Source organism: Neoarius graeffei, chromosome 3 (assembly GCF_027579695.1).
Source record: "Neoarius graeffei isolate fNeoGra1 chromosome 3, fNeoGra1.pri, whole genome shotgun sequence".
NCBI classification, from domain to species: domain Eukaryota; kingdom Metazoa; phylum Chordata; class Actinopteri; order Siluriformes; family Ariidae; genus Neoarius; species Neoarius graeffei.
Window position 1 is genome coordinate 15,684,783 of NC_083571.1, and position 26,621 is coordinate 15,711,403.

General features: G+C 45.9%; 1 pseudogene; it reads right to left on the reverse strand.

Moving 5' to 3' along the window:
• The window catches only part of LOC132882502 (gap junction Cx32.2 protein-like), a 32,152-nt pseudogene extending 24,860 nt beyond the window's left edge, over positions 1-7,292 (reverse strand).
• Between the last annotated feature and the right edge of the window lie 19,329 nt (positions 7,293-26,621).

A 26,621-nucleotide genomic window follows, 5' to 3' on the forward strand; every position in this document is an offset into this window, starting at 1 on the left:
CTTGACCACACCCCCACCAGCCGACTCCCCCCTGCCCCCCCCCCCCCCCCCCCCCCCCCGACGGGAGAGGAAGTCCGCCACGACCATCTGCGCCCCCGGCCTGTGGACCACCTTGAAGTTAAAGGGTTGGAGTGCCAGATACCAACGGGTGATCCGCACATTGGCATCCTTCATGCAGTGGAGCCACTGGAGGGGCACGTGGTCCGAACAGAGGGTGAAAGGGCGTCCAAGCAGGTAGTAACGGAGGGTGAGGACTGCCCATTTGATGGCCAGGCACTCCTTCTCTATGGTGTTGTAGCGCCCCTCACGCACTGACAGCTTTCGACTTGTATACAGCACTGGGCGATCCTCCACCTCCTGGGAGAAAACAGCCCCCAGTCCTCTGTCCGACACGTCCGTCTGCAATATAAAAGGGAGAGAAAAGTCAGGGGAGTGTAACAGTGGCCCCCCACACAGTGCAGCCTTTACCTCAGAAAAAGCCCGCTGGCATTGCTCCGTCCACTGGACCGGATCTGGTGCCCCCTTTTTAGTCAGATCACACAGTGGGCTGGTGACGTCCAAATAATTAGGTATAAACCTACGATAATAGCCAGCCAGCCCCAGGAACTGTCTCACCCCCTTTTTGGTTTTGGGCCTCGGGCAGGCCCCAATTGCCGCTGTCTTGTTAATTTGGGGACGCACCTGCCCGTTGCCCAAGTGGAAGCCCAGATACCGTACTTCCACCTGCCCAACCGCACACTTCTTTGGGTTGGCTGTGAGGCCCGCCCGCCTCAGCGACTTAAGGACGGCCCTCAGATGTTGGAGGTGCCTCGGCCAGTCATTACTATAGATAATGATATCGTCGAGATAGGAGGCGTGGGGGCGAAGGACCCTATCCATCAGCCGCTGAAACGTAGCGGGCACCCCAAACAGCCCAAAAGGAAGTGTGACAAACTGGTGTAAGCCGAACGGTGTGGAAAGTTTGAAAGTTTATTTATTTAACAAAGGGACAGCATATATTAATAACATTTAAAAAATGCAAAATATACAAGATTGTAGCCAAAAGGCTAATTTCCATCTTTTGTCCCTAGACAGGTTGATGGTCCCTAAGAAAATAAAAACAAGTCTTGCACAGATTGTTAAAATAAATAAATAAAAAATATTGCACACATTGATTAAGTAAATAATGTAAAATTAGTTAAAAACAAACAAAAAGAGAAAAAAAAACAAATGCAAATACAGACTATGCAGAGTTATGTTGACAGTGTTGATTATCCAATAGCCATAATTTTACCTGTTTACTAAATGAGTTGAACGTTTGTAGTTCTCTAATTGTGCTAGGAATGGTGTTCCAGGTGTGAGAAGCTCTGTATGAGAATACAGCCTGGCTAAAAGCGCTCTTCCTAAGTGGAACAGAGCAATCACCCCTGGAACTGGCTCTGGTTGCCCTGTTTGTGCTTTTCGTAATAAATGTCTGTAGGGGAGGAGGGGCCAAACCATGAAGGATTTTGTAAATTAAAACAGCGTCATTGTATTTAACATAGTTATTCCAGTCCAATAGTTTGTGTTTTTCAATATATGACAGTGATGGTATGTTTTGGGTTTTCTGTCTAAAATTTTCAGTGCTTGTTTGTATAATGTTGTAATGGCTTTTAAAGTTGTGACATTAGCTGATGCCCGACTGGTTAAACAGTAAGACATATGTGACATAATCATTGCATTAAAATACAATTTAGCTGACTCAATTGTTAAATTGAAAAGGCCGTTTTTTCTCGGGATAATGGAGTCAAGGGGATCTGCCAATAACCCTTTGTTAAATCCAGTGTCGAGTAAAAGCGAGCCGTGCCTAGTCGATCGAGCAACTCATCAATACGAGGCATTGGGTACGTGTCAAATTTAGACACCGCGTTGACCTTCCTATAGTCTACATAGAACCGGACCGACCCATCGGCCTTGGGAACCAAGACCACCGGGCTGCTCCAGTCACTGTGGGACTCCTTGACGATGCCCATTTCGAGCATGGCCTCAAGTTCTTCCCGAACCACTTTTTTTCTTGTGTTTGGGTAGCCTGTAAGGGCGGCTACGCACTACCACCCCCAGGGGCATCTCAATGTGGTGCCCTATGAGGTTGGTGCGGCCGGGCAGGGGCGAGAATACGCCCGAAAACTCGGTCTGCAACTGGGCAACCTCCGCGAGTTGGGTCAGGGAGAGGTGGTCTCCACAGGGGACCGGAGAGGTACGTGATGCGTGAGGGTACGGAGAGGTTCCCTTTTGAACCTCCGGCCCCAGCTCCGCCTTCTCCGGAACCACCGACACCAACACCACGGGGACCTCCTCGTTCCAGAGTTTGAGCAGATTGAGGTGGTAAACCTGTAGCGCCCCACCCCTGTCTATTCGCCTCACCTCATAGTCAACATCCCCGACTCACCATGTGACCTCAAAGGGTCCTTGCCACTTGGCGACTAATTTGGAGCTCGATGTGGGCAACAGTACGAGTACTTTATCTCCTGGTGCAAGCTCCCTGAGGCGCGTTCCCTTGTTGTACAGGTGGGTTTGTCGTTCTTGGGCCTGCCGCAAATTCTCCTGGGTTAGGTGGGTGAGGGTGTGGAGTTTTGCGCGCAGGTCAATAACATATTGGATTTCATTTTTACTTGGTGAAGGTCCCTCCTCCCAGTTTTCCTGCAGCACATCTAGAATGCTGCGCGGCTTATGCCCGTATAACAATTAAAACGGGGAGAACCCCGTGGAGGCTTGTGGGACCTCTCCCACTGAAAACAACAAGGATTCGAGCCACTTATCGCAATTACATGCGTACTCACTTATGAATTTAATTATATTCTTGAGCGTGCGATTGAACCGTTCAACTAAACCGTCCGTTTGTGGGTGATACATGCTGGTGCGGATCGGCTTAATACCCAACGACCTATACAGTTCATTTATTGTACGTGACATAAACGCGGTGCCTTGATCAGTCAGAATCTCTTTCGGGATTCCAACTCAGGGGAGAACGCGGAAGAGCACCTCCGCAATACTGTGTGCTGAGATATTGCGAAGAGGCAGCACTTCCGGGTATTGCGTTGCATAGTCCACCAGAACTAATATAAAGCGGTACCCCCGTGTTGACCGATCTAATGGCCCGACGAGATCATCCCAATTCTTTCGAACGGGGTCTCAATTAATGGGAGAGGGCGCAAAGGCGCTTTTGGGATGGCCGCTGGATTTACTAACTGGCATTCGCGGCACGCCGTACACCACCTACGGACATCACCGTGAATCCCTGGCCAATAGAACCGGGCCATTATTCGGGCTAGTGTTTTATCCTGCCCTAAGTGTCCAGCCATGGGATTAAAGTGAGCCACCTGGAATACCAATTCCCAGTGGCTCTTCGGAATCAAAAGCTGCATGACTCGCTCTTTAGTTTGAGTGTCCCGCGTCACTCTGTATAATCTATCCTTCATAATCGTGAAGTAGGGGAAGGACAGGATGGTGTTTGGCTGGAGTGTTTGACCATCAATTACTCTTACTTGGTCAAATGCATGCTGCAGAGTCTCGTCTCGCGACTGCTCTAATGGAAAATCTGCGAAGGATTCCCCAAGAGAGAGAGGAGGAGCCGGCGGCTCCTCACTCTGACGCGGAGCTGACATAGACTGCTCTGTGACAGCTGCTCCCGCCAACGTGACACCGGGACCTCCCCTTATTAAACTACGGCAGGACTCACTCTTTACTAGGTGCCTCATTAATTCCCCAAATCCCGGCCAATCCGTCCCCAAAATTATAGAGTGGGTAAGGTGAGGATTTGCCGCTGCCTTCACTATAAATTTTTCCCCTCGAAAAAATGTGGACTGACACTAAAGGGTAGCTGTGAACATCCCCGTGCACACACAACACCTTCACCAATTGTGCTCTCCCCAATGCCTCGTCTTGCACCAGGTTTTGGTGGATTGAGGTCTGATTACAACCAGAATCCACCAACGCCTGATATGTATCCCCTTGGATACTCACCGGTATGCGATACGCTCTGGCCCGATCGAGGGCGGCTCCTGGCGCGTCGGGGATCCGAGCCACCGTGCCCACCTCCATTACCGAGCACTGCTGTTGGAGGTGGCCCGGCTCCCCGCAGCGCCAGCAAACCGGCCCGGGCTTCCTCTCTGCACTGGTGCTCTGGGGCTCACTCACCTGACGGGGGGGAGAGATGGACACAGACGGGAGAAACAGGAGGGCACCGCGGGTGCGGCGGGCCCCCGCCTCCGCGGTGGGGGAATGGGGCAAGGAGGAGACACGGGAGGAGAGGGAGGAGAAGAGGTTGTCTGCTGTCCTGCTGTTGGGACAGCCGCCAAATGGTCCTCCACCAGCTCAATTGCCTGATCCAGTGACGCCGGCCGGTGGCACTGGACCCACTCTGCAGCTCCAGCTGGTAGACGCATGATGAACTGCTCCAGCGCCACCTGGTCGATGATCCCCTCGGCGTCACGGTTGTCGGCCCTCACCCACCGCCCACAGGCGTCCCGGAGTTGCTGGCCAAACGCGAACGGCCGGCCAACTTCCTCCAAGCGCAACGCTGCCGTTGTTGCTCGGGGGTGCGCCCCACACTGGAGGACGGCCCGGCGAAGGTCCGTGTAGGGCGGTCGGTGGGGAGCTGTAGTGCAGCCAGCTGCGCCTCTCCCGTTAGCAGGGGGAGGAGGTGTGCCGCGCTGTTCCATCGGCCACCCTGAGGTCTTTGCCACCTGCTCAAAGAACGTGAGGAAGGCCTCGGGGTCGTCCTGCGGGCCCATCTTCGTCAGGGTGAAGGAGGGCGGCCCCGCCGACGTGAAGAGGTGCCGGAACGCCTGTCACTCTTCCTGCTGAGCTAGCACCAGGGCCTCGAACCGCTGTTCCTGTTCCTTCTGGAGGGCGACTAGTGCCTGGTGCTGGCTTTGCTGGGCCGTGGTGAGGGCGTGGACCAGCTCGGTGAAAGGGGAGGACTCCATGGAGCTGTTCTGCTTCGGCGCTCCAATTCCCGGGTTTCGGCACCACTGTAGCAAGTGTTCTAGGTGGGTGGAGCACAGAAGCACGGCAGGCCAGTACTGAGTTCTCAATAACTCTTTTATTGTCAGCTTCTACACCTTTATTCATTTTATATATATATATATATATATATATATATATATATATATATATATATATATACGCACACACGCGCGCCACACACACGCGTGTTCTGGTCGGGAGAGAGCCCGCTCTGCTCTCGCTCTCTTCCTTAAATAGAGCGCAGCTGCTGGGAAGACCCACAAACACAGGTTAATTCACATCAGGTGTAGTGATTCTGCCACTTACCTTCCCTGACTCCGCCCTCCAGTCACAGACCGACGCTTGACCACGCCCCCACTGCCACAATAATAATAATGCTGCAATTATTTATTGATTTTTTTTTTTGCCTTATAAAAATCAATCATGAACTGAGTTTGAAAAAGACATAAATCTACACCATTTATTCTCATCAGAAATTGTTAATTAACTCAACCATATTAATGAAAAACAGCTGAGTGTATATGTGTGTGTGTGTGTGTGTGTGTTCAATTAAAGGGTAAAGATCTCTTCATGATCACATTGTTATAATCCATGTAATTATTAGGTAATTATGTCATGTTGTTCAACTTCAGGGTTTCCCATACATAGACCATTGTGTGGCGCAGCACCACACAATGGATTCCTATCGCCACACAATCAGACTCGCGATTTAAAAAAAAAAAATCCGTTGCGTATCGTTCCATTCATTCATAGTGCTCTTTCTTCTCATTCATACGCACGCGCACACACACACCCACACACAGAGAGAGAGACGGAGAGGTGTGTACACAGGCCTGTCATTGCGCATATACCTGGACTGCATGTAGGCCTGTTAGGCTAATTAAAAATAATGCATCCTTCCCGATTTGCCTTCCGACCCCTCATTTTAAAAGGTAGCCTACGTCGTGCTCATGATGAGCTTTATCATAGCCTTCTTGGCTTACATGAAACGGACGTCCCTGAGTTGGGCTATAAACCAATTTTGATGCATACAGTAGCAGCTTGACGCGAGGAACTGGCCTTATTGCATTATCCCGTTTATCCCGCTTCAGCATTCATGCAAGTTATTAATAATGGTTTGACATTCACAATAAATAAGGATTTCCTACTAGCCTAAATAAAATGTTATACTCGGGGGGATGCCTAGTTGATGCTACCTGAAGCATAAAATCTGAATATTTTAAGAAACATCTTTATTAGCTTTATTGGTGAAGTAGATAAATCATCACTGATACGCACACACACTGGCAGGTGATTCGCCCACTCCTCCTCTCCACGCATACTGCTCGCATAGGGCACTTGAGTTTTTTTTCAGGAAGCCACGCGGAATTAAATGTTCTGATAGGGCATGCAGGCTTTGCACCAATTAGGGTAATGCTTTTTCATTATTGTTAGTTGCCTTGGTGTTACCTTAAGTGGTTTCTTACATCTAATTATGAGATTTTATTATTATTTTGTTACATTATACTATTTTTCATTTTAGTATTGGTTGAGGTAAGTGTTGAGTTCAGTATTTAAAATAAAAACCTCCAGCTTGTTTTTTGCAATTTATTCCTTGAATGTCAACTAAAGAATGATTGTCACCAAAAAGGCAAAAAACTAAGGTAAAAACTAAACTTTTCAATTTTGGTGAGTAATTTTCATAAATTTAAAAGGCAGGTTTTCCACCAACATCAAGCCCAGCAAACTAATGGCCTGACCTGTAATGTAAAGTTGGGTCAAGGAATGAAACCAGGCAGGGTTCTGGTAAAAACTGTTTTAGCTGTCTTCTCTTAAAGAACTTAAAAGAATTTAGATTGAACTGAATAATCTCAAATGCTTCTTGTAGCTTTAAAATAGTCCCAGCAGGTGACTCTGAAGAAAAATTCTGTGTGTTTGAACACAGCCCGCTGTAAACACTTTGCATACACCCCAATGACCAACTCCACCGACCGCCATGACACCACCGCGCATGATTCCCTCATCAGCACAGTGGAGCACCACAAATTGCTACCTGGTCTGTGGGAAACACTGAACTTGGCTTCTATGGATAATTATTAGGATTTGTAAAACTCAGCACAATAAACTATGCCATAACATGAGTAAAACTAGACCGGACAATTCCCCTGCGGGAAATCGTGAGAGGATGCAGTGCGCAAAGCAATTTGGTCACGCATGTTTGCTGGCCGTGAATGTGTGACCTGCTAGGATGCTACAATGCTGTGATTGTGTGTGCTTGAGACAGCAGCCCCTCCCCTCTCTGCTCCCTCACTGGCCCCAGTCGTCATGGCGACGGTCCTGAGCAGGAGAGCTGAGTCACACAAGATCTTGTCAGTTTTCTGCTGTTTTTTGCTCAGGAGCAGGCCTCGAACAACGATGAATAGCTCGAAAACGAAAGCAGCTATTCACAAAATTCTTTCACAGTGAGCGCTACAAGGGTCTCCTGAACACATAGATGTAATTTTTTTGTCACTAGTGTGAAAAATGAGGACACTAGAGCGAGTTAAAAACGAGTGACTTTTTTGCCAGGTTTATAATGGGAGTCAATGAGGCAGACTTGCTGTCCTCTCGTTACTTTGAGGCTTCTCATTCAAAAACTGTAAATCCTATCAGTTAGGTGGACACATTGTGTGAATCAGGACAAGTGTGACTACTACTTTTGAGAAAATCATGTCTGTAGAGTGAAATTTGTGGCTGAAAACGCAGTTTAAGCGAGAAAGTTGTTAGGACTTGGACTGTTTTGGCCTCTAGAGGCCGCTGTTATTTCCTTTTCGTGTCTTGTTTATTTTGGCCTCTAGAGGCCGCCACTGTTCCTGTGTTTTGTGTTTTTGTTAATTGCCTGTTAGTCCTAATTATCTTCACCTGTGTCCTTAATTAGTTTGTGTATTTATACCCCTGAGTTCAGTCCTCTTGTCACGGAGTCTTTGTGCTGTTATGTTTATCTCCAGTTTCCTTTGTACTGTGTTTTGTGGATCTTCTGAGCTTTTGCATTTTTGCCTTTTTCTTTTTGAATTATACTCTTTGTTTTTGTTTTTTTTTTTGTTTTGCCCTGGATTGTATATAGTGTACATAGTATAAATAAACCTTTTGTTACTTTTTCTACTTCCGCCTCACGCCTCTGCATTTGAGTCATTCCCCTGGTGGCCTAGTGGGGGTTTGCTGGATCATCACACCAACGAACCAGGTTCGAATCCCAGCAAAACCCTAACAGAAAGACTCCGTCATGACCGACTCAGCAGAGGCTGCTTCAACTGTCTACCCGGCCAACCTTCAGGGAATTATGGCAGCTCCGACACGCTTCGGAGCGACCATGGACGCTCATGGACGTACGCTCACCAGCCAACGTGAGGCCCTTGCTCGCCACGAGGAACTGCTTCAGAAAATTGGGAAAACCCTGGCACAGCTGACATCTCTGCCTGCATCTCCTGCTCCTGATCCAGTTCCTGCTCCTGATCCAGTTCCTGCTCCTGATCCAGCTCCCACTCCTGCTCCAGTGCCTCCTGCCATGCTGCCTTCTTCACTTCGCGAACCCAGCCTTCCTGCACCACAGAGGTATGACGGCAAGCACAGTGAGTGCCGAGAGTTCCTTACCCAGTGTCAACTCACCTTTGAGCTTCAGCCTACCACCTACACTACGGATCGCCGCAAGATTGCCTTTGTGATCACCTTATTAGCTGGTAAGGCGCGAGCCTGGGCTACTGCTATCTGGCAAAGACAGGGACCTGAGTGCTTTGATTTCCAGCTGTTTTCTGAAGAGATGCTTCGGGTCTTCGATCAGGCAGACATCAGTACCGACGCAGCCCAAAAGCTCATGTCCATCCGGCAAGGAGGAAGCGTCGCAGATTACGCCATCTCGTTCCGAACACTCGCAGCAGTAAGTGGATGGAACGAGACTGCCCTGGTGTCAGCCTTCCACCATGGTCTGTCTGACCCCATCAAGGACGGTCTGGCCTCTATTGGATGCCCAAGTGACCTCGAAACCCTCATCTCACATGCTATTCGTCTGGACAACAGGATGAGAGAACGCCACCAAGCCTTGAGCCCCCCCAGCCTCCCTACCTCTACCTGGAGACCGTCTACCTCCTTCAGTGACTGTCCAGAACCCATGCAAGTGGGTCGTACTCGCCTCTCCGCATCTGAGAGGGAGCGCAGAAGGAGGGACAAGTGCTGCATCTACTGTGGCAAGCCTGGTCACTTCCGAGCATCATGTCCTGAACTCTTGGGAAAAGGACCGCCCCGTCCAGCCGAGGGAGGGTTGTGACGGGGCCTACCCTCTCTCCCGGACTCCCTGGCCAAGGAATCTACATCCCGGTCTCCATCTCCTGGGGTGAGTCTGTCCACTCTTGTCAAGCTTTGATAGACTCAGGGGCGGCTGGGAACTTTATGGATATTCACTTCGCCCAAAGCATCAATATACCTACTGCACCTCTTGAAGTCCCTCTGTCTGTGTCTGCCCTCGATGGCCAAGCGTTAGGTGATGGAAGAGTCACTCAAGTTACTTCTCCAGTCTTCCTCCAGTCTCAAGGTCACAAGGAAGAAATATCCCTGCACCTGATTCCTTCACCTGAGTTCCCAGTTATTCTAGGCCTTCCTTGGCTTACTCGCCACAACCCTCGCATAGACTGGGTAACAAGCCAGGTTGTGGAATGGGGCCCTGCATGCCATGCCTCTTGTCTGCTCTCTAGCTCTCTTGTGTCTCCTGCCGAGCCCCCTGATCTCACCGAGTTATCTCAAGTTCCCACAGAGTACTGGGATCTCAAGGAGGTCTTCAGCAAGAGCAGGGCCGCCGTTCTTCCTCCACACCGGGCCTACGACTGTGCCATCGACTTGCTCCCTGGGACTACCCCTCCTCGTGGCAGACTGTTTTCCCTCTCTCAGCCAGAACGCAAGGCTATGGAGGAATACCTCAAAGACGCCCTGGTCTCTGGGTTCATTCGACCCTCCACCTCACCTGCTGGTGCCAGCTTCTTCTTTGTCGGCAAGAAGGATGGGGGGCTTCGACCATGTATTGACTACAGGGGCCTGAACAAGATCACTGTGCGCAACCGATATCCCCTTCCGCTGATGTCCACTGCTTTCGACCTGCTCCAAGGCGCCACCGTCTTCACCAAGTTGGACCTACGGAACGCATACCACCTCATCTGTATCCGACAGGGAGACGAGTGGAAGACTGCCTTTAACACCCCGTCTGGGCACTACGAATACCAGGTGATGCCCTTCGGACTCACCAACGCACCAGCTGTTTTTCAGGCCCTAATCAACGACGTCTTAAGGGACATGATTAACCTGTACGTCTTTGTCTACCTCGACGACATCCTTATCTTTTCCAAGACCGTGCAGGAGCACCGCCACCATGTCCGCCAGGTTCTCCAGAGGCTGCTACAGAACAATCTGTTCGCCAAGGCCCAGAAATGCGAATTTCATGTTCCCGAGGTCTCCTTTCTGGGATTTATTGTACGGACAGGCCAACTCCAAATGGACCCTGCCAAGACCCTGGCCGTCCGGGACTGGCCTACTCCCAAGTCCGTTAAGGAGGTTCAGCGGTTCTTAGGATTCGCTAACTTCTACCGCAAGTTCATCAGGAACTTCAGTTCTGTGGCAGCACCCATGTCAGACCTCACCAAAGGGACAGGTGGATCTTATGGCTGGTCTCCTCAGGCAGAAAAGGCGTTCAAAGACCTCAAGGCCCGCTTCTGCACGGCACCCATTCTGGTCCTCCCGGACACCTCCCAACCATTCATCGTGGAGGTGGACGCCTCGGACAGTGGTGTCGGCGCGGTACTCTCTCAACGTTCGGAAGGAAAGCTGCACCCCTGCGCTTACTTCTCCCACCGCCTGAGTCCTGCGGAGTCCCGGTACGATGTGGGGGATCGAGAACTGTTAGCGGTCAAACTGGCCCTTGAGGAGTGGAGGCACTGGCTGGAGGGAGCGCAACATCCATTCCTGGTTTGGACTGACCACAAGAACCTGGAGTACCTTCAGCAAGCCAAGAGACTGAACCCTCGACAGGCTAGGTGGGCCCTGTTTTTCAGTCGGTTTGACTTCACCCTCTCGTACCGTCCCGGCTCCAAGAACACCAAACCTGACGCACTGTCCAGGCTGTTCTCTGCCACTAACAGGGAGAATGAAGTCGGGCCTATTATCCCTGTGTCCCGGATTGTGGCCCCTGTCCGCTGGGGTATTGAGGAGGCTGTTCGACGAGCCCAACGCCAGGACCCCGGTCCTGGGACGGGGCCACCGGGCCTCTTGTACGTCCCACATCAAGCCCGGGCCAAGGTTCTCCAGTGGGGTCACTCTTCCCCTCTCACCGCCCACCCGGGAGCTCGGAGGACCCTGGACTTCCTGAAAAGACGCTTCTGGTGGCCTAACATGGAGCAGGAAGTAAGGTCATTTGTCCTGTCCTGTGAGGTTTGCACCAGAACCAAGAACCCACGACAGCGTCCCCAGGGTCTCCTGCATCCTCTGACCATTCCCCGGCGTCCCTGGTCCCACGTGGCAGTCAACTTCATCACGGGTCTCCCTGAGTCACAAGGTAACATGGTCATTTTGGTCATTGTTGACAGATTCTCCAAGGCCTGCCGCTTCATACCTCTGTGCAAACTCCCCTCTGCTCTTGAAACAGCGAAACTTATATTTAATCATGTCTTCCGAGTCTTTGGTCTTCCACAGGACATCGTCTCAGACCGAGGGCCCCAGTTCTCCTCCCGAGTGTGGCACGGGTTCTGCAAGGTCATCGGAGCCACTGCCAGCCTCTCCTCTGGGTTTCACCCACAGTCCAATGGTCAGACGGAGAGGCTCAACCAGGACCTGGAAACCACCCTGCGAGGCCTGGCTATGGATAACCCGACATCATGGAGCACCTGGCTGCCATGGGCAGAGTACACCCACAACACCCTGCAGTCATCGGCCACCAAGCTGTCGCCATTCCAGTGCCAATTCGGGTTCCAGCCACCTCTGTTCCTGGACCAGGAGGAGGACGCGGGGGTGCCCTCGGTCAACCAATATGTGAGACGGTGTCGCAAGACCTGGAGCAAGGTCAGGAAGACCCTCATACAGACCTCCAGAACCAACCAGACTCAGGCCAACCGCCACAGAAGACCTGCACACACTTTCCGCCCTGGGCAGCGGGTTTGGCTGTCCACTAAGGACCTTCCGCTGCGGGTGGAGAACCGCAAGCTTGCTCCTCGCTACATTGGCCCCTTCAAGGTGGTGCGCAGGGTGAACCCTGTCTCCTACCGGCTCCAGTTGCCCCGGACTCTGAGGATCAACCCCACTTTCCATGTTTCCCTGTTGCGGCCTGTACTGACATCTACGTATGCCCCTGCCCCTAGGAACCCCCCACCCCCCCGCATCTTCCAGGGGCAGACTGTGTTCACTGTGCATCGCCTGCTTGACTCCCGCCGGGTCCACGGCGGGTTGCAATATCTGGTGGACTGGGAGGGCTATGGTCCTGAGGAGCGCTGCTGGGTTCCTGCTCGGGATGTCCTAGATAAAGAACTGTGTCGGGACTTCCATTCGGCCCATCCGGATCGCCCTGGGAACGTCAGGAGACGCTCCTAGAGGGGGGGGGTCCTGTTAGGACTTGGACTGTTTTGGCCTCTAGAGGCCGCTGTTATTTCCTTTTCGTGTCTTGTTTATTTTGGCCTCTAGAGGCCGCCACTGTTCCTGTGTTTTGTGTTTTTGTTAATTGCCTGTTAGTCCTAATTATCTTCACCTGTGTCCTTAATTAGTTTGTGTATTTATACCCCTGAGTTCAGTCCTCTTGTCACGGAGTCTTTGTGCTGTTATGTTTATCTCCAGTTTCCTTTGTACTGTGTTTTGTGGATCTTCTGAGCTTTTGCATTTTTGCCTTTTTCTTTTTGAATTATACTCTTTGTTTTTGTTTTTGTTTTTTTTTTGCCCTGGATTGTATATAGTGTACATAGTATAAATAAACCTTTTGTTACTTTTTCTACTTCTGCCTCACGCCTCTGCATTTGAGTCATTCCCCTGGTGGCCTAGTGGGGGTTTGCTGGATCATCACACCAACGAACCAGGTTCGAATCCCAGCAAAACCCTAACAAAAGTTTGAGCTATTTTTTCAAGCTCTCTACACTCTAACTAAACTAGCTCCACTGGTGTGTAACACAATAGACACCCATTATAAAGCCGGATTTTCTCCCGGAACCCACATGGCGTTTGAGCTGGGACTGATCCAAAAGTGTAGAACCTAGCAGAAAAGTTGAATGCCAGATCCACAGAGGAGAAGTTTTCCTACGTTTTAGAGTTTGAATCATGTCTCTAGGCAAAAGCATGCCAGAGCAGCGGATGTTTGAAAAAGTGAGTTGTTTTTCAATTAATTCCATAGAAATGAATGGGGTTTTTTGGATGATTTTTTCGCGACTACGTCGCGAAAAAATCGTATTTTGATGAACAAAGTAATAGCATACCGAGTCCGATCGAGCCGCACATTTTGATATATTGTTTGTATGTGTGCGACGTACGGTTATTGGGTTAAGTGCCGAAATTTGTACGGAAGATGAATAAGTATAAGAAGAAACACGCAGAAGAACAAGAGGTTGCGTGCTTTGCACTGCAACCTATTGACTCCCCTAGGGGAGGCAATAGGTTGCTGTGCTGCAGCACTGCATCCTAATAAAACTCCCCAGGAGCTGTGGTCAGGTCATTAAATGTAAAATATCAAATTGTGTCTGTGTGTCAGATGAAGGGTCAGAGTGTCTTCAACACAGCGGCCTCTAGAGTAAAGCTTCTCCAAATGTGTGTCCTTTTGAGTGTGTGTCCCTGATTTAGCTAACCAGTCAATCCCATTTTCATTTCTCTTGCATCTTTGTTTATCATCAACCCTTCTCCTAAACATGATTGTTTGAGGTCAGCCAGACAGGGTCACATGGTTCGACTCCTTTCTCAGGCAGCTTTTAATCATTTCTTACAACATGGTTAAAATTGCAACATAAAGATCCATACCAAAATCTTCACACTTACTTATATCATTGCATGCAATTAATAACACTAGATGGCAGCATGAATCGGACTGTGACTGGAAAATGTGACGCACTAAAGACAGCAGTCATCAGATTTTACTTCCATCAAGTCATATTGAGATTACATAATACAATCTTCTGTGTCTCCGGTGTTGTTTCTATGGTACACATTTTGATTACTTGGCATATGCATTTTATTTTAATCATTCAGTCATTCATCAGGGTTGCAGTGGATCCAGAGTCTCAGAACAATTAGCCAGAAAGTGGGCATAGAACCTGGTTATGATACTAATGGTTCAAATACAATACTGTGCAAAAGTCTTAGGCATATGTAAAGAAATGCTGTCGACCAAAAATGGCTTAAAAATGACATAAATACTATAAACAGTAAGCAGTAAGCCATAATAAATAAAACAAAGACAATATTTGTGTGAGACGACCCTTTGCTTTAAAAAAAAAATAGTCTCAGGTACAGCGAGTGCAGTTTAATAAGGAAATGAGCTGTAGGTTTTACTGAGGATCTTGCAGAACCAGCCACAGTTCTTCTGGATACTTTGACTGTCACACTTGCTTCTTAATTTTGCACCAAAACCCAGTAGCCTTCATTATGTTTTCTCAGGGCGGCACAGTGGTGCAGTGGTAAGCACTGTTGCCTCACAGCAAGAAAGTTCTGGGTTCAAGCCCAGTGGCCAATGGGGGGCCTTTCTGCGTGGGTTTCCTCCGGGTGCTCCATTTTCCCCCCACAGTCCAAATACATGATTAGGTTAACATGGGGAAGCCTTGGGCTGAAGCGCCCTTGAGTGAGGCACCTAACCCCCAACTTCTCCCCGGGTGCTGTAGCATAGCTGCCCACTACTCTGGGTATGCATGTGTGCTCATTGCTCACTTGTGTGTGTGTGTGTGTGTGTGTGTGTGTTCACTGCTTCAGATGGGTTAAATGCAGAGAACAAATTTCACTGTCCTTGAATGTGCATGTGACAAATAAAGGCTGCTTCTTTTTTTTTTAAACATCCATTTCTTGTAGTTGCACCTGATTTCTTTCACTTCAGATTTTTTCTGGTTGCCACTCTGTCCCAGCAGTGGAAAATTCCAGATAATGAATCTTGCCACAATAGGTTGTATTAAGTCATGTGACTTTTGCTTGTGAGTTTACTTCCGGTGAACGAAGTGGTGGTCAGACAAACTGATTTGGCTGCCGTTCTGCAAAAAGCTTGTGAGACCATCTCCGACTATTTTCACAGCTTAGAAGCCAATGCATGGTCAAGATACCTTCAGAAAGTTGCTCTTCGCAATGGGATAGATTCCAACACGTTATCAAAGAAGGAGTTTTCCTGCGAGTTGGAAAACTATCCATCCATTGAGTTCACTGACATCTCAAACTATCTGGTGCTGCAGACATCATTCTACACGGACAAACAGTGTCAGTTCTGCACGCTGTGACATGTGCACCTGAAGGCACACCTCGGGCTGCACGCGCGCCGAGTGGACTCCAGCACATGCACCGTGAACAAGGCATCCCTGAGGTCTATTAAGGAACTGTGTGTTTTGTCTATTTAAGGACCGTGCTGATGCATTTGCATCATGAAGTATTACGATACACTTGCATGCATTTATCGAGCCTTTCTACCCATTGACTTGATTTCTTGTTTCATGATCCTTGTGCCTGTTTCTTGTTCTTGTCCTCACTTAGCCTTTGATGTACTGTTTGCGCTTTGACCGACCCTTTTGCCTGTATTCTCGGCTTTGATCTAGCCTGACGTTTTGGATTGTTTGCTTGTGTATATATTGTTTCACTGTGTGTGTGTGTGTGTTTATATATAAATAATTTTTTTTCTACACTTTAAACTGTATACTTCTGCACATATATCCGCCTCCCTCGCGTGCCTGACGGAATACTTTGTCTTACAATGGATGTAGCAGAAGGTTTCCAGTACTCCATGCCACACAACTTCCAGAATTTTGTATCTCAGCCTCTAGCCTCATTTTTCCACCAGCATACTGGTGTTTACTCTCCTACACCTTATGATGGAGAGTATCACTTGTGCGGATTCAGCATCCAGTGTCGCATCTTTTATGCAGACCTTGAGGAACCCAAGCCTCCAGAACTCATCTGAGTTACATTCATGATTTCTTGGCTGGCTGGATGAGCACGCCAATGGGCCAAGTGCCTCATGAGATTAGAGCACCCATGCTTCCAGAGCTCACAGAAGTTTCAGTTTATGCTATGGTTTATTTATGAGTACTTAAAGAAGAACTCCCATAATAAAAAAAAAAATTTTTGGAGGGGCCTATCACGCCTGAGGCCAAAGCAGTGTCAGTAGAGGAAGCTGTTGCTCTAGAGTACCTTCTGAAGGCCATCGATCCAGAGCTCCTTCCAGTGGCCAACTCAGCCGAGGAGACCGTCGCTCCAGAGCTCCCCCCAGTGGCTGATGTAGATACAGCACAGGAAACTATCGTTCCTGAGCCCCTCTTGGAGGCTGTCTCCCCTGAGCTGGTTTCTCAGCCAGAACCAGCACCTGAATTAATGCCTGAACCAGTGTCTATATCAGAACCCATGCCTGAACCTGAGCCAGCACCAGCATCTGTTCCAGTGCTAGTGTCCGTGCCAGTGCCAGCATCTGTTTTGGCACCAGAATCAGCACCAGCACCTGCTCCAGAATCAGTGCCAGAGTTGGAGCCAACGCCACTGTCAGCTCCAAAACCAGTGCCAGAGTCAAAGCAAGAGTCAGCACCAGTGTCTGCTCCAGAACCAGCACCAAAGTCAGAGCGAGAGTCAGCACCAGGGTCTGCTCCGGAACCAGGGCCAGTGCCAGAGTCGGCTCCAGTGCCAGAGTCAGCTCCAGAGCCTGTGCCAGTGTCTATTCCAGAACCTATGCCAGTGTCAGAGTCAGCTCCAGTGCCAGAGCCAGCATCAGAGTCAGCTCCAGTGTCTACTCCAGAGCCAGTGCCAGAACCTGCATCAGAGCTGGAGCCAGAGTTGTTACCAAAGCTCAAGTCATCTCCAGAGCTCAACCCAGCCCTACATCCAAGACAGTTCCAGAACTCCAGCCTGAGTCATCTCCTGAGCTGGAGCCAGAGTCATCACCGAAGCTCAAGTCATCTCCAGAGCTCGAGTCCAGCCCAGAGCCCAAGCCAGATCCAGAGCCCAAGCCTGAGTCATCTCCTGAGCTGGAGCCAGAGTCCAGCCCAAAGCTCAAGTCATTGCCAGAGCTCGAATCCAACCCAGAGCTTGAGACCACCTTCAGTTCTGGATCTGAGCCAAGTCCAAGACCCAGGCCAAGTCTGGAGTCTGAGCATGATTCCAGCCCAGAGCTCAAGTCAAGTCCCAAGTTCAAGCCCAATCCCAAGTCATGGCCTGAGCCTGAACCCCCACCTGGGCCAAGTATTATGGATTTTTGCTCCCAGAGGGAGCTCTTTGGGAGGGGGTGCTGTCAGTCCTGCGTTCTGTGGCACATGCACCTGAAAGCGCACCTCAGGCTGCATGTGCACGCTGAGTGAACTCTAGCACGCACACTGTGAACAAGGCACCCCTGAGCTCAATTAAAGGTCTCCTTGCATTGTTTTTTCATTAATTGTGCGGTGGTCTGTAGTAGGGATGAGCAAGTACAGCATTATCTGTATCCGTTAACCATATGAATTATCTGTATCCGTATCTGTACTCGGAATGGGCGGGATTTAACGCAGAAGTGGGTCTGGTTGTCTTAAAATGGGCGGGGCTTTAACCAGTATGTTATTTTAAGCATGCAATTGATATGGGTTGATCAGAAATTGTTATATTTATTGCTGATTAGAAAACTATTTACAGTACAGCATCAGCATTGAGCTTCAGATCAATGGTTTTGATCATGATAGCAAACAAACTACTTACAGAACAAGTTTTGCAACAATGAATACAACACGTGGTTGCAAATATGAAATGATTCAACAGAACTTTCTTTTTTTAACTTTTAATTTTTTATGATCAGTTTTTTTTTTTGTTTGTTTGTTTGGTTTGGTTCTTTTTTTTTATTTTTTTTATTTCCACACCAGGTGTGTGTGTGTGTGTGTGTGTGTGTGTGTGTGTGTGTGTAGCTTAATTTGTAATATTATTTATACCACTACCTAGAAAGTGTCAGACACTCAGTGCATGAAGTAAAATAAAACTGGTTAGAGCCAACTGATGGTTTAAAAAAACAAAACAAAACACTGACCGACCGGCAGAGAGAGAGTGTAGCTTAATTTGTAATACTTATACTACCTTTATTTTTACATGAATTACAGCAAGAAAGTGTCAGACACTCAATGCGTGAAGTCAAAAAAACTGTTTTTAACCAATGGTTAAAAAAAGAAAAAAATCTCAGACAGGCAGAGACGCAATGCGAGTCGCTTTCTACCAAGCACCACGTCTGAATGAACCCACATTTACCAGAACTCTACTGGTTATAAGTAAGTACAAACTGAAATAAAAACAAACTTGAAGCTGAAGAAACCCGAAACGTTAACGGAAAGAGACAAAGAGCTGTTCTCTGTGTGAGTGAGCAGAGCGGTGTGTGTAGGGGAGGGGTGCTGTGTGTAGGGGAGGGGCGCTGTGATGCTGTGTGAGGATTTTCATTCAGTCTGAGCACAGATATTGACTCGTATTACTCATATAATACTCGTACTTGGCAAAAGTGCTTTATCCGTACCGGATACTCGTTTCAGCTGAGTATCCGGCTCAACTCTAGTCTCTAGTATGAATGAATGCCCTGTGAGCTGGTTTTGGTGAAAAAAATGCTGTGGTTCTCCTGTTTCAGGATGTTCTAGTTTCCTGGAGGAGTGGGTGGCGGGAGAACGACAGGATTTCAGCTCTTACTCATTAATATTCATGACATGTAAACAAACGTGTTACCTCTGATTGGCTAACAGCACTGTGACGCTACCTCCAGTGAGTTAGAACAAGCGGATGTGGGTGTCTTACTACGGCGAGAGAGAAGGAACAAACTGTGAAGGGAAAAATACCGCGCGCTGACGTCATTGAGGTGCGACGCGAGGAAATAAGAAAAATTCAACAAATGTTTGGGTTTTTACTGAACAAACAAACAAACGAATAAAATGAACGAGTGACTTAAAAAAAAGAATGTGGGTGTCTTTGTAAAAACTGTTTTGATTGGCTATTATGGTCTCGACGTCGATGTTTTGACCAATAATAATGTAGATAACACGAATTTTACATCACATTCAATGAGATTTAAACGAGACTAAAGATGGTGACTTACAAATAATGTGTAAACATCGTTGGAGTTAATAAAGTTTGAACAGCATGAAGGAACATACCCCAACCCCCTGAAATTAATTTAAAAAAATTCTCAACGGATTTGGCATAATATAAAAAGGTCGATTTTTTTTTTTTTTTACTTAGAAAAAGCGGAAAACTCTCATCCCTGCCTAGCTTGTGACCATGTCATGCGGTCGCAAGCCAAGGTGGGCGAGGCCATGAATACTAATTTACGAAGTGACGTAAGATCATATGGCTTTTTCTGATCCGCTCGTTTTTCCAACTATTTTCTTTCATAAGCTAATACAGGGAATGGGGGTAGAATTACATTTTCACATGCAGCATGCATATGCAACTCGGAGTGAACTATGGTATTTCAAAAAGAGCCAGTATTAAACATTTTTGGTGGAAGGGCACCTTTAAGGAACTATGTGTTTGCCTATTTAAGGACTGTGCTGATGTATTTGCATCGCAAAGTATTACAATTCGCATGTACGCATTACTGAGCCTTTCTATCCGTTGTCTTGATTTCCTGTTTCATGATCCTTGTGCCTGTTTCTTGTTCTTGTCCTCAATTAGCCTTTGATGTATTGCTTGTGCCTTGACTGACCCTTTTGCCTGTATTCTCGTTTTTGATCTAGCCTGCCATTTTGGATTGTTTGCCTGTGTATATATATCGTCTCACTGTATATATATTCTGCACTTTATTAAACTATATACTTCTGCGCATACATCCGCCTCCCTCGCATATCTGACAGATGAAAACCTGGAAGAGCATGGAGGCATACAACTTTTTATATGTGGCTGGGTTAAAGGCCTGGGGATCAGGACACAACAAGATAAATCCTGTATCGTTTATTCCCAGGTAAGGAAGAATTTCTGGGCTTTTTGTACGCATCTTTGAGATGTTTGCTAGGTTGCTATAAGTTTTAGTATCGGCTGTAAACAAACCATAGCCGCTCAATTCTCAATCCTCCCTGCGCTTCTCTTCCAGGTAAATCATTCACAAAGATCCACAGAACCCCCTTAAAAGACCTGGGGATTGGTGAAACAGGATGGAGAAATTATCACGGCTCACTGTAAATGCCTGGCCAGGGAAGCAGTTTCATGCTGTTAACTTGTGAGCTCTGCTTTTGTGGTTCCATGGATCATCTCAATTATCTTATCTCTCTAGTTCAGTGTAGGAGCTCAATCTGTATCATCTTTGTAAAGACTGCTAGGACACCCTGATAAATAAAGCGAAAACATACGCATTACATGCTCTTCCAGGTTCCAATATGGAGAACACGATCAAACAGTAAACATAAACACATCTGAGGACTTTAGAATCTCCTGAACTTCAAAACATCTCGAAATAATGGAAAACAGCGAAAAAAGTGACTTGCAAATCCAAACTAAATAAATCTGAGGAGTTTACAAACCTTTCATGAAGTGATCACTGCAAACTTGAGCGTTCTTTGACTCAGCTCCCTTCCATCACAGCGAAAGATTCAAGAGCCACCTTTCTCAGTTTCAGTTTGTTTATTTTATAAGGGACCATGTACAATTAAAACAATAAATGTTGCCATTTCATGCATCGTACCAGAGTTAGCCTCAGGCTAATTTACATCTGCAGTCCCAGGCAGGACATAAAAACAATACATAAAAACATACAAAATAAATATCCAGACCCCCTATCTCACCCAAATAGCAAACTCCACTCATACAATAAACAAATCACTCACGAGTGTCCAAACCCCCTACACCCCAAACTCGCACGCACGCACGCATGCACGCACGCACGCAAACACCCGCATCCAACATAAACACATTCTGTCAGCACCATGAATCAGTGATTACAGTTTTGACTGTTTTTTAGGAAACATTTCAGCTGAGATTTGAAGCTCCTAATGGAGAAACAGCTCTTTAAATCCCCTGATAGTGCATTCCACTGTATAGTGGCTTTAAAAGAAAAAGACGACTGTCCAAAAGTTGTGCGATAGAAAGGTATATTACAATCATGGACAGAGGCTATTCTGGAGGATCGTATAGAACTAGCAGGACGATGACAGACAAACTCCACTAGACAAGCTGGGGCCAGACCATGTAGGATCTTATACACTAGACACAAGCTTGAAAAAAGTCTAAAATTTTCAAAACTTAATGAATGATGTTTCTCTAGAATATTGCAATGGTGGTGCTGAAGTGGTTTTTTTATCAAGAATTTTTATAGCTTGTTTATATAGTGATTGTAGCGGTCTAATGGTAGATTCATTGGCCTGCCCCCAACAGGTGATACAATATGAAATGTGTGAAAAAATTAAAGCATGGATAAATGTTTTGGCTACATCCATAGGAAGCGATGATATTGTATGTCTAAAATTTGCCAAGTTATTTGTTTTTGTCATTTTTTTTTATATGCTTTTTAAAGTTGAGATTGGAGTCCAGTGTAACACCAAAATATTTGAATTCGGTAACTGTCAATGGATTCATGTCTAATTTTAATATTGGCAGTTGGAGTCTGCCCCTTAGTTTTACAGAAGAACATGCCCTTTGTCTTACTGATGTTCAGAGTAAGACAGGACTGCTCAAGCCACTCAGCCATACCTTGCATAGCATTGGTTAATTTCTCGGCTGCTACCAAAGCATTTTTACCATGTACATACAGGACTGTGTCATCGGCATACAGTTGTACATCAACTCCTTTACAGTGTTGTGGAAGGTCATTGATGTATAAACTAAAAAGAAGAGGACCCAACACAGATCCTTGGGGCACGCCCATTGTATTTCTTATGTAACTAGAGTATGCATCTTTGACTGACACACTGCACCCTATTTGAAACATATGAGGAAAGGCATGTCAATGTTTGTGTTGAAAAATTAAAATAAGAAAGCTTGGAAATGAGAACATTATGATTAACAGTATCAAAGGCTTTACGTAAGTCTAAGAATACAGCACCAACAACTCCACCTTTTTCAAGCTGTGCTCTGATTTTTTTCAGTAAAATGTAAAACAGCTGTTTCGGTAGAGTAGTTCTCTCTGAAACCAAATTGCATATTGTTTAGACCAGGGTTGCAGGTATTTAGGTGTGTTGTTGGCTGCTCTATAACTACCTTCTCTGCAACCTTTGAGAGTACTAGTAGTAAACTTATCGGCCTATATATTTCTCATCGACTTTAGGTAAAATCCTTTGCTCTTTCACCCTTTATCACTTCATAGGGAAACTGGAAGAAACTTTTATCGGGTTCACAGTTTGATCGATTCAGACAGTGCAAAACAACACAAGCATAGGGCATTTTAACAACTAGCAAGGCGTCCCAGTGATAGTAATGTTTTGGGAATAGGGAGCTCAGCTGACCACCACTTCATGTTTTGCATATCTAATGAGGCGGATGTGACGTTGGATGCAATCCACCTATGGCCTGTTCCCTTTCTGATCTACAGTACATCCCCATCCTCCAACAAATTAAATCCAGCAACTGGTTTGTAAAAATGACCCATGAGCATCTTGCAGAATCAGCCACAGTTCTTCTGGACACTGTCACACTTGCTTCTTAATTTTGTACTAAATCCCAGTAGCCTTCATTATGTTTTCTTTTTTAATCTGAAAAGTAGTCTCTTATGGAATATGCTGCTCAGATACATTTTTCCTGTAACATTTAATTTTGTACTGGAAAATGAACATTTGGAACTCTAAAATGTTTTTGTACTGACTTGATAATGTCGAAGTCATAAAACAAACTTTGTCTATAACAAACTTTATGACTTTTGCACAGTGATGTATGTAAAATATATGGTCGAAGTGGAAAAAGTTCAGTAAGTTTCCGGTGTGAAACTGAATCCATCCATCCATCCATCCATCCATTATCTGTAGCCGCTTATCCTGTTCTACAGGGTTGCAGGCAAGCTGGAGCCTATCCCAGCTGACTATGGGTGAGAGGCGAGGTACACCCTGGACAAGTCACCAGGTCATCACAGGGCTAACACAGACACAAACAACCATTCACACCTACGGTCAATTTAGAGCCACTAATTAGCCTAACCTGCATGCCTCTGGACTGTGGGGGAAACCGGAGCACCTGGAGGAAACCCACGCAGACACAAGGAGAGCATGCAAACTCCACACAGAAAGGCCCTCGTCAGCCACTGGGCTCGAACCCAAGACCTTCTTGCTGTTAGGCGACAGTGCTAACCACCATGCCATGAAACTTAATCATTCTTAATAATTATTATATAATTGACATACACGGTATATAAAAAACAGCAGAATGGAAGAAACATTAAATAAAATCTAACATAAATTTAAGGGTTAATAATAATAATAATAATAATAATAATAATGTATACTTGTCAGGTATGCAGGTGACAAACGGATATAAAAACAAGTATTTATTCAGAGCACGCTGGCAAACAGATTCATATCATGAGGCAAAAGGCAGTATCAGAACAGGCGATGGTCAGGCGAGGCACAAACATGTTATTGTCAGGGTGCAGGCACAGGGGAGAGTGGGAGAAGCAAACTGTAGACAGAGTTAAAGCAGTAGTCAAGAAGCTTAGTCAAAGAAACGGGCAGAGGTCAGTCAGTCGGCAAACTGGATAATGTAGACGAGACTTTTTGTTTAATCACAATTCTATGTGTTCCAGATGTTTCAGAATTTTGGTGTCTTCAGTTAAATTCTGCAATGTAGAAAATGGTCAAAATGGATGTGTAAGGGTGTATAAACTTTTGACTGGTAGTGTAGATATTACAAATCACTGATACTGTATAAATCACTTAAGGAATTCATTTTGCACTTTAAAAATCTACCTCTTCCCTTTGTTTATTACACATATCTTGTATTCACTGGCTATGCACTGTTTTTTGTCTATTGTCTTTTGTTTTGTTATATTGTATGTACAACTTTTGCATTGGTATAATAATGATAATTTAAAAAAAAGCCTGCATTTGAGGTCTATCTACAGTCCACACCTCATGCTTACATGGCTTGTTCATGTCTTGATAACTGCCAGACGTCTGCTGGATTTACTAACACATATAGAGCTATGACTGTGCAGCACATACAGTATTAATTCTTCTGACATTTCAGACATTTATATTAAAAAAGGAATGCCTTTCATCCACATTTCAGAACATTCCAGCATTTCTTGCTTTGACTGGTTCATCATTTGGGCATGGTATTTGTGAGATAGCTATCGTGTAGCCTGAATAATCAGTGGGAGGTTGTGTATTGTCAGCAAGAATGCACTCTTAAAAGTCTTGATTTCTAAAATAAAGAAGGATTCAGGGATTTTCAGAAACCTTTTAGAGATCATTATCTCCCTAAACTTCTTTTGCTGCTCTGAAACAAATTTTCTACCTAGAGAGAGAGAGAGAGAGCGCTATCTGGTTACACTTGTATTGAGTGTATGACTTACAGTATTCTCATGAGTTCATAACTTTTTCCTTCATGATTTTGTGTTGCGGTGCTGATCACCCCGAGGCTTACCTTTACACCTGCATTGCCAGGTAAACATCAGCACCATGGACAGGGTTATGTGCCACACACCAAATATATTCACACAAATCCTAAAAGTATATAAAGAGAACACAGTTAAACAAATGAGAAAAAAATATTATACTTGGTCTTTTATTTATTGAGGACAATGATCCAATATTACATATCTGTGAGTGGCAAAAGTATGTGAACATCTAGGATTTGCATCTAAGATCATTGCTGATGTCTTTCCTCCTTGGCATTGTGTTAACATACACCTGAGTGCTCCAGACCAGCAAACTGCCCAAACTTCTATTTTTTAATAGGTGGCCACACTTGCTGATGATCAATTAATCAAATTCATTTGATCAGCAACCGCGAGTTGGCCTAGTGGTTAGCGTGTCCGCCTCTTGATTGGGATATCGGGAGTTCTACTCATGGTTGGGCCATACCAAAGACCATCATAAAAATGGTACCCACTGCCATCTGGCAAGGCATACTGCAATACAGATGCGAGTGGGGAGTCAAACTCTCGTGGTTACCAGAGGACTAGCCTCCCACTGTAACCCTAGCTATGTAATAGGCGAGAGGCCGAGGGCTACGAAGATCAGCGCCGCCCTATGCACCACATGGCATGGGAAGGGACTTTGATTTGATCACCAACACCTGGCTGCTAACTGCCTTCATAATTTCTATGGAAGCAGTAAGGGTGTATTTAATTTTTCACACACTCCTACTGCATTTTTGGCTTACTTTGTGTTAAATAAATAATGACAGGGTGGAAATGTCATATGTTATTGGTCATCTGAGGTTGTATTTGCCTAATTTTAAGACCTGGTAAGGACTAAATGATTTTTTTTTTTATGTCCTGACACTTAAAACCTAGACTTGAAAGAAGGTGTACTTTCTTTTTCACATGACTGTACAGCACAAAGATATAGCGTAGCTAAAAGAATGCTTAAAGCAGTGGAAAAACAAAGAGTCATACATGTGGGATTATGTTTTGTATGGAATGTCGCTTGACCCTGCATTTGTATCTCCACCAACATGGCCGACATCCGGGTTTCTATTTTGCTTTGACATCACTTCACGGATTGAGTATCACCAGGTGATTATAGAAAATTACATGTGCTGATTGGTCAAGAAAATCAGACTATTTCTTGATAATCACCTCGAGCGACTCGGCAAAATGGAGACCAATCACTTTGTCACTAAGTAAGGAAGAATTACAAATTATGAAAGAAAATGCTGTTCCTAAAAGCACTAAAGATGCTACAGAGTTTTGTCTAAAACTATTCAAAGGTAAGGTGGAATTGTGATTTAAATTTATGTATTTCAAAACAAAGTATTTTATGTGTCGGCATAGAAGAGTGACAAGTCTGCGTCGTGCCTTTATTACATTTGCAAGCCGCTTTTTGGAGCTTGAAATAAATTATTTTTAATATGATTTTTTAAAAAATAATCACCTGTATATTTATACTAAAACAATTATCTTCCTCAGGCTCAATGAATATCGGAGAATAATAACCTCAACTTCATCTCAGTTATTATTAAAATAATATTGGCTGGCACTGAGTGGCATATCAGGTATATTCCATTCATCTAGCATGATATTGAATGAGTCAAAGGCAAGTAGCTGAATGGAATATGATATACAATGAAAAAAAAGTCAGCCATTATTATTATTATTATTATTATTATTATTATTATTATTATTATTCATTCACATTCCTTTCAGGTGTTCAATGCATCCTTCTCTTTCAAAATTCTCTCAAAATCTTCTGTATTTAACAAAGCAAATCAGGCAGCCATGTTTGTTTACAAATTGTCACAGTCGCTTGCTAGCGCGGAAGTTTTACATCTCTGGCGTGTGACATGTTGTCTTGACAACCATATTCAACGCTCATTCTCCATTGGGTAGAGTGATGTACTACACATAGGATAAGCGA